Here is a 5069-nt window from a genome sequence, read left to right as displayed (position 1 = left end):
TAACTACATTTAGCAGCATTTGGGGAGTTTTGCGAGCTTCCGGCACAACAAATAGCATGTTGGAAGAAGTGGCTTGTATGGCAGGAGCCCAAATGGTGCTTTTGATTGCGGAGGCCTTGAAGGCAGAGTCGCGTAAAGAAGTCAACAAATTTTTGAGGGAAAGGGGAGAAAAGGGGCGCTTCGCAAAGGATGTAAGTATATAATACAAATTGTTTGATACACTCTCAGTGGCGTTATGAATGGGAAGAAATACTTGGTTACCACCTTTCACCCACAAACTCCTAGATGTACTTATATATCGTTACCTTAATATAGAAAGGCCCTATCTCACATTTCTGTTTCTTCAAACATAGTTTGAAAATTTAGCGAAAAGCAAAGTTCTACAGTTGCGAATTTCGTCGAAGTGCTGATTTTTATTAAATATAATATTTTATCTAACGCTGTAACATTTGTTTTCAATTTCTATCAGATATATTGTGAGCTATTTGCCAGATTTTGTATAAGTCTGGATTCGAAGTGAAAATGAGTTAGGGCCTTTCTATATTAAGGTAACGATATGTATAATATGTATGCACATGTAGTACAGTATAAATCGGTCGCTATGCATTTAAGTTAAATTGATTTTATACATATTTGGTTACAGATATGTACATACACCTAGCAGAAAAAGGCTGCGAACACCACTTATTTTTTATTTATTAACAATATTTTGCAAGCTAAAATTTATTTGGTAATTTTTTATCTGGAGGAAAATGCGTAGAAGCGTAAAAAAAATATAGGTGTATATATATAAATGATCAGCATGTCTGTCTGTCCGGCCGCACTTGGTCACTTACAGCTGCGGTCAATAAGATAGTAACAAAATTCAAAGTTATATTTTTTTGCAACTTATGTTTATTTGTATGTTTTTAGTAATCCTACTAATATTATAAATGTGAAAGTTTGCATGTTTGGATGTTTGGGAAACCATCACGCGGAAACGACTGAGCGGATTTGCATGGAATTTTGTACACAGATAGCTTATGACCTACTTTGGAAAATAGGCTAATTTTTGTTTAAGAGTTGCCACCTGCTAAATAAGTTTAATTAACTTTATTGCATATTCATATCTTCCTATTGCATATCTCTTCAAATATTTGGGGTAAAGTACTCAAGTTTGGCATGGAAATATATATGTATGTGAAACTAAACTCATACTCATGGAGAAAAATAAGAGTTATTAGACAAGGTGGTGTGGCAACTCCATGCAAACTGAAGAAAAAAGGGGCGTGGCACTTCCCGTAAAAATTGGCTTTTTCTTGACGTTTGACATTTTCATGGTTTTTTTTTTAAGTTTGATTTATTTGTGTGAACTTATGCCAGCTTTAAAACTTTGTTTTATGCGGTATAAATAAACATAAGTTTCAAAAAATATAACTTTGAATTTTGTTGCTATCTTATTGACCGCAGCTGGATTTAAGCGTAACCTAGCGCTTCTCGACTGGTTTATGTTATGATTGGTCAAGCGGTCTAGGACGCAATTATATGTAATTTAATTGTATACATTAATTTTCCCGAAATCTAATCAATCATTTGCAGTTTGATGACCTAGTGGCCAATGAAAAAACAGTTCAAGGAGAATTTTCATATGGATGTATGTAGTTTCAACGAGTTGTATGAGCTGGTTCATCCTCAACTGCAACCTAAAAAAGCGAACAAGGCCAAACGATGAAATTTCACCAAAGCAAAAGCTGGCTGTCGTGTTGGAGTAAGTCCATGTCCATAATTTAACTTAACAATTGCTATGTTAATTTATTATATCTTATTTTATTTAATAAGGTTCTTTGCTTGTGGAACACTTCAACGGCATATTGCGTCTGTTTACCGTATAAGCAAACAACACTTTGGAATCATTTTAACCGAAGTTTGCGACGCCATTATTTCTGCTTTAGGCAACGAAATTCCACCGCTAACACCTGCAGAAATACAACGTATTGGATACACATTTAACAAGTGGAATTTTCCCAATTGTGGAGGTGCTCTCGATGGCAAGCATGTTGCCATTAAGTGTCCACGAAATTCTGGAAGCCTTTTTTATAATTATAAGGTATACATTTAGAGCAATGGGAAGCATTTTCAGCTTCTATTTAAACTTAGAGTTTTTCTATAACCTTGTTTATACTGACATACACTTGTGGTCAGCTGATTAAGTCAAGTAACATTTTGACTAGTTTCGGCTATTTTTTGGCCTAGCATGATCAGCAAAAAAAAATTTTCAAAATCAACGCGATTTTCTAGCGTCTTGAAATTTGCACTTTAACCTACTAAAATTTAATGAGCTACAAAACTGCATACCCTATATTTTTTTAAAAATGCTGAGTAAAATGTTTAAAATTTTCGGGTGCAAATGTTAAAGTTAGTTGAGTTTTCATAATTTTTGTACGACGTTTGAAATGTGGATTTGTTTGCTTTTGAATACGCTATAAAGATACAGGTATAAATGCTTGGAAGAAATGTGTGTCGGGTCAAATCGATTTTTTTGTTAATGCAGTTCTTGTGTAGGTATAAACAAGGTGTATTTTTATAATTATTAGGGATTCTTCAGCTTGGTACTAATGGCTGCAGCAGATGGTGACTACAAGTTTACCTACTTGGACATCGGGGCATACGGAAGCGAAGGAGATGCCGGCATATTTCAAAAAATGTACCCTCGGAAAAGCGGTGCTTAGTGGAACACTCGCTTTTCCCGAAGCTGTTGAACGCCCTTACGTTTTTTATTGCAGATGATGCTTTTCCATTGCACGTGCGGATTATGAAACCATATGTACCATCGCGAAACAGGAGGCTGGAAGAAGAGCATCAGATTTTTTAATTATAGACTTAGCAGAGCGCGGCGATGCATCGAAAATGCATTTGGAATATTGTGCTCGAAGTTCTACTGCCTCTCCAGAAAAATGTTTTGCTCCCCGAAAAAAAGCACAAAAAATAGTAGTTGCGTGCTGCTATTTGCACAATTTCCTCATAAGGACTCGTAGAGCTCAATATTGTCCTTCGAATTGCGCCGATGGCTACAGCGAATTCGGAGAAGTGATAGGAGGCGAATTTCGCCACCACATCCCTGCCAACTCCCTTTTTTTCGTCGGAAATGCGCAGCGTTCAAGCTGGAAGGCTTCCACAATCTGCATCTCAAGTTCGAGAAAATCTGTCTGCGTTTTTTAATTCTGAAGAGGGATCGATAGCCTGGCAGCGCAGAGCAGCTTGTTTAGATTAAATAAGAATGGTATGGCCACTCCTGTTTATTTATTTATTTTTAGGAATTTTCCTTTTCCTTCCTTTTTCCTAATTTTAGATCACAAGACCGAAAGAATTTCGTTTTCACTGGATTGCAATATTCAACATTATTTTTTCGTTTTACATCCATATGTACATATAGTATATTGAAACAGTACATGTATTACTTTGAATTATAAATTTAAAGCAAAATATTAAATCAAAATGAAAATAAGTTTAAGTTCATTAATGTTTTATTTTATTTAGATGTGTTATGTTTAATATACAACACACACAACAGGATGAAAAAAATTTAACAAAATAAAATAACTTTAATTCAATTCAATTATATGAAATAAAGTAAAATAAAATAATTAATTAACTTAAAACTAAATTACATTAAACTTAATTAAATGAACTGAATAAAATTAATAAAACAAAATAAAATGTAGAAAACAAATCAATGTAAAACAAAACAAAATAACTTAAATTCAATTCAATTAGATGAAATAACGTAAAATAAAATAATTTGAATTAAGCGAAAACATAAAAGCAAATAAAAATAAAATAAAACAAAATAAAATATAATTAATAAAATAAAACAAAAAGGAATACAATAAAAATAGAACAAAATAAAATTACATTTCACTGCATCTTGTTTGGTGCTTTTCAACCTCCTCGTAGGCCATTTGCGTAAATTTCGCCCCTAACATATTCGCCGTGCTTTGCGGTAACTGTTCCAGAAGTGACTCCAAGTGCTTTAAAAGGGGTTCAAATTTGGATTTCTGAGTAATCTCCGCTTTTCGCAACTCCACAATACTATCCATTTGCTCCACAATTTTCTCCGCCGAAGATTGCAGAGCCGCATTAGAGGCATTGAAGCGCTTTGCCGATGTGCTAGGTGTCGACGTCTGGAAATAGAACAGGAAAAAAGTTCATTAAATAGTTTATGTTAAGAATTGGCGATTCTTATACTAAATCGTACATAATTATAGCCGGGGGGGATCCAAACTTTCGTCGAAGCTGGTGCCTGCTCCTAAACCATCCATGCTGGAAAACGTTCTATAATATTCAAATTAACGCACATATATACTGACACAATATAAAGAAGATTTACTTACACTCTTTGCGAAGACGTTTCGCTTAAAAACGCCATGTCTTCTGAGTATTCGAACTCAGTCACTTCACTCGCAAAGTTGAGATCCTCCAAATCGCACATACTTCCCGATTTTTTTGCCTTGTTTGCATAGTACCGCTTGCTGTCTCTAAGGCTCTTCCACGCTGCTTTGCAAGGTTCCTCTGAAATGTTGGCAATGAGGAAATAAATGCACTACACTATAGTTACTCAGATATTACCAGGTTTACCGACAATTTGCGCGATTTGTTACTGTGATCTTTTCGCTGCTTGTCCCAAATACATGGGAATCCTTTAACAGCCGCCAGTAATTTCTTCCTCTCTTCGTCATTTAATTGAATTTTTGCCCTTTTTGTGGTAGCTGTTGTGTTCTCCACTATTATTCAAATAAAAACGAAACAGTTTAATAGAGTTTTAAACTTATTATTTTAAATAAACTTACTTTTTCCAATGTTTTGTTAATTTCAAACTTTTCAACTGCTTGTCAATTTCAACAAATGTCACTTTTCGCTCAATTTTAAATGACGAGCATTTTAAATAGCGGTGAAAAAATGTTGCTGGCATCATGTTGCTAGCATGTTGCGCGGTGTTTTCACGGCGTGAACTGAGTACTATTTTGCCATGAGACGCATGTGAAATTTCACGCATATTTCACAGCAATGCAATTTGTATGGATTTTGACAGC

The 5069-nt window shown here is 34.7% G+C and overlaps 1 pseudogene; it reads left to right on the top strand.

Annotated features, from left to right (window-relative positions):
* The first annotated feature begins 1597 nt into the window (after nt 1-1597).
* LOC118740017 lies at nt 1598-3014 on the top strand (annotated as a pseudogene).
* The last annotated feature ends 2055 nt before the right edge of the window (nt 3015-5069 follow it).

This window comes from Rhagoletis pomonella, unplaced genomic scaffold, assembly GCF_013731165.1.
Source record: "Rhagoletis pomonella isolate Grant_MI unplaced genomic scaffold, Rhpom_1.0 Rhpom_scaffold_00005, whole genome shotgun sequence".
In the NCBI taxonomy this organism is placed as follows: Eukaryota; Metazoa; Arthropoda; class Insecta; order Diptera; family Tephritidae; genus Rhagoletis; species Rhagoletis pomonella.
The sequence above is the reverse complement of the archived record's forward strand: the minus strand, read 5'-3'. Positions and strand labels throughout refer to the sequence as shown.